Source organism: Bactrocera neohumeralis, unplaced genomic scaffold (assembly GCF_024586455.1).
Source record: "Bactrocera neohumeralis isolate Rockhampton unplaced genomic scaffold, APGP_CSIRO_Bneo_wtdbg2-racon-allhic-juicebox.fasta_v2 cluster10, whole genome shotgun sequence".
Taxonomy (NCBI): domain Eukaryota; kingdom Metazoa; phylum Arthropoda; class Insecta; order Diptera; family Tephritidae; genus Bactrocera; species Bactrocera neohumeralis.
Genome location: NW_026089623.1, coordinates 1,693,267 through 1,697,259, shown reverse-complemented (window position 1 = coordinate 1,697,259; position 3,993 = coordinate 1,693,267). Strand labels below are relative to the sequence as shown.

At 34.6% G+C, this 3,993-nt stretch overlaps 1 long non-coding RNA gene across 1 annotated transcript; it reads right to left on the bottom strand.

Annotated features, from left to right (window-relative positions):
• Positions 1–1,330: 1,330 nt before the first annotated feature.
• Positions 1,331–2,491, bottom strand: LOC126764968 (uncharacterized). The gene is made up of 3 exons (XR_007668176.1): positions 1,915–2,491; positions 1,508–1,671; positions 1,331–1,386 (listed from the first exon to the last, which is right to left on the bottom strand). It is a non-coding gene; the product is annotated as an uncharacterized LOC126764968 (long non-coding RNA).
• Positions 2,492–3,993: the final 1,502 nt, after the last annotated feature.

Genomic DNA, 3,993 nt, shown 5'->3' with positions numbered 1-3,993 from the left:
GTCCGTCAACTCCTTACTTGGAAACAGGTTTGCGAGAGTTGGCTTTGGCTTGCTCATTTTTGCTTGCTTAAATTAAATTTCCGAAAAAATACTATAACGGTTGCAAACAGATATATTAAGAATCGATAACGAAAACGAAAAATAAATGCCGATTCCTAAATATAAGAAAGCGAAACCAATAGCAATAAAAGTTGGCAACAAATATATTTGGAATCGGTTACGAAAACGAAAAGAAAATAATATCGATTCCCAAGTACACGAAAGCCAAACCAATAAATGCGCAAAATGAGCAATAGCACAAGAAAGTAATTTAATCGGAAAATGTCCGAACGAAAATCGACAAAATTTGCAAAAAACGACAGATAATTGCAAATGCGGATCGGAAAAATTGCGAAAAACGAGATAATTTAATTTTGCAATTAATAATTTTTTCACCTTTATTTCAAAATAAAGGGCTACCGCAAAATCCCAAAATCCCTTATTCACCTTGAATTCGTATATTTACGTATGAGTATGTACTAATATATACATATATGTATGTACATATGTATAATAAATACAATCCCAGCGGGATATGGTAGACATTGGTAAGCGAGCAAGGTAAACGATGTAGCGTGATTGTATCGCTTACTCCGACCGATGAAAATTAACACGGCGATGTCCTACGAAAAGTAACAGATCACCCCTTTCGCTTACCATAGGGACGAAGAATTCTTCGATGATGCCAAAGTAAACGAAGAGTTCTTCGATGCCACAGTTAACGATGAATTCTTCGATGCCATAGTTAACGAAGAATTCTTCGATGCCAAAGTAAACGAAGAATTCTTCGATGCCACAGTTAACGATGAATTCTTCGATGCCATAGTTAACGAAGAATTCTTCGATGCCATAGTTAACAAAGAATTCCATCATGCCACAGTTAAATTCGATACAATCGTTATAAAGGTTTTATTTTTTGCGAAATGCACTTAAAAATTGTTATAACAAAATGTGTTTAACTGAACTGAATTATTACAAATTGAAATAGTTTAAAAACGTTAAATACATATTATATATGTATAGTATATATAAAATGATCAAAGGTTGAAAACAGCAGGTTTTAAAAAACGTTAAATATATATACAGGCGGGTAACTAGCGGAAAGAACCGGGATGCTGCGAAGGCGGAGATGTTGGTCGAACGACGTCGTAACGAAGAAAGCTGCGCGAGATCCTTTCTCGTTCCTTTTTGTTCGAATTGGTATGCTGCTTTTAATTTTGTGGCTGAGCCTCTTTTCGTTTTTTATCCAAGCAACGAGACTTGAAGAAACGGCCTTTGGCGAGTTTGATACTTTTTGAATTTGGTGTATATACTCCGACTCGGTGAAACCTTCAACTTTCACACATTCTACAAAAAAAGTTGAAAGAGTATGTTTTTAAATGTCTTTTTGAGAACATTCTTTTATTTTTTATTCTAAGTTTAAACACAAAAAAAATAAACAAAATTTTTAATTAAAATAGTAGCTCACCTGATCACGACCAACTTTTTGCTTGATGATTTGACGAAATAATGAAAAAATTTACTTATAAATTTTATTCCATCAATTTGTATTTGTCGTTTTTCATGTACTTACTTGATTTGTAAATATGAACACAGTAGAATTTAGCCGTATAGCTTACTTTTATGCATTACCTGGTATCGAAGAATTCTACATAGGATTTTCTTCGAAGTATTCTTCAAGAAAAATGTACATAAGCGAAGTTCCGCATAGCTTACTTTTATGCATTATCTGGTATCGAAGAATTCTACATAGAATTTTCTTCGAAGTATTCTTCAAGAAAAATGTAAGCGAAGTTCCGCATAGCTTACTTTTATGCATTACCTGGTATCGAAAAATGTAAGCGAGGTTCCGCATAGCTTACTTTTATGCATTACCAGGTATCGAAGAATTCTACATCGAATTTTCTTCGAAGTATTCTTCAAAGAAAAATGTAAGCGGTGAACCATTATCCCGCTGGGATCCAATACAATATAGTCAATATGATATAAAGTGAAAAGGGAGAGCCAAAAACTGAAAGTGCACTTGTTTTGTTGTAGTTTGCGTTTTTTTTTTGCACTGCTATCAGTAATTCGCACTCGTTACCTGTTGCGTCGGCTGTTTGCCGGCGCTTACGTCCCTTTGGCGCAGGATGCAGCGGCAGCTCATTCCCACGACGGCAGCGGCAGCAGCGGCTTAATGGCAGCATGGGCTTGATGGCAACAGCGACTTGATGGCAGCAGCGGCTTGATGGCAGCAGCGGTTTGAGAGCAGCAGCGACTTGATGGCAGCGGCAGAGTGATGGCAGCAGTGGTTTGAGAGCAGCAGCGGAGTGATGTTGTAAAAAAACTGGACACTTAGCGGATGTTCTTGCGGAGTTTTGTAGCGGCACTGGAAGCGGTAACTTTTAGTGGTACGGCACAAAAAGCGGTAGATATTAGCGGCACTTCACTGTTAAATCTCAATTTGGAAATATTTCGAACACTTTGGTGCTGTTATCATGAAACTCACTGTACTTGTAGTTTCTTTACAACGTACTTATATATGTATATGTCTTTATATATACATATACATACGTCCGCCAGCCCAAGTCTACACTTTTTATTCCTTTTCTTTATTTTCTCTTGGTTTGGATAATTGCCGGTGTGTCCATATGTCTGTACTTTTATAACGTTAGCACATTTCACTTCACGTATATATGTAGGTATATATGGCCGTATATAATGTATTTTTAAATATATTTTTCTCCTTTAGCCATTTTTTGGTATATGCACATACATATATTTGCCACTGTGTTTAACACTTTCACTCCATTTTTCTATCTTTTTATTTAAAAAACTTCTTTAATTCTTATGTTTTATTTATTTCTTTATTCTTTTTTTTTTGTATGTACTTAGGTACCACTGCACTACACGTTTTTGCTTTGTGTTTTCTATGTATATAAGTATGTGATGTTTTTTTTTAGGTTTGATTTGTTCAATTTGTTTTTTCGCACTTCACTTCCGAAGACCGAACACCGGAAAACATTGACAGGCAATTAGTTACGACAGCGAAAGTTAGTACTAACACGATTAGTTGGCACTTTGAGAAAAAATTAACTAAATCCACGCACTATGTCCCTGCTCGGGCGCCATGAAAAATCTCAAGAGTTTTTGAGACACGAAAAGTTACTTGGGAATGCGCGAATTAATTTAAATCCTAATTGCCTGTCACTATAACGATATAATTAGCGAAAAAGATGAAAAGACGCGTGCGTTCGATTTCAAGGTTTTTAATACAATGATTCAATTATTCCGTTTTTGGAATTGCTTAGCCTAAATCTTAAAACTAACGGCTTAAGCTAGTGGTAATGTAAATACAAGGGGTAAGTAATTATCTTTCGTCAAATATTGTAATAGATGAATTAAGGTAAGTAATAAATGAAGGTAATATAAATGTATTATTAAGGTAAGTATGCTATTTTGTACAATTCAATATTTATAAACTCAATTTCATAGGTTCTTATAACAATTTTATATTTCATTTTTTTAAATTTAGATTTAGATTACAAAAGATGTCGCTTGGCGCAACAAATATCCCTTCAATCTCGTCCGTATTTATTGCTGCTGAATAAAAATTTCCGTTCTTCGCGAAATTAATTGTCGTAGTTAAGTCAAATAACTCCTTGTATAATTCTTGCAACATAACTTTTAGTTTAATCGTCCAAATATTAAATGTTTTCATAATTATTTCAAAGTTGGAATTAATTTGTCTTTGTTTGTTATTATTTTCAATTATGTCGTTGAGTATTGTTTTAATTTCAATCAGGTTGTCGTGGTCTGGGACTCCTGTGATAAATTTCAAAATCGATCCTAATAAATCAAGAGATCGTCTTGAGCTCTGGCTCGTCCATTATTCAGTAGTTGTTTTCTGAGGATTTCTATTCTGCTGAACAATGCTGTTTCTGTTGCGTCTTCACTAGGCATCTCTGCTTTATA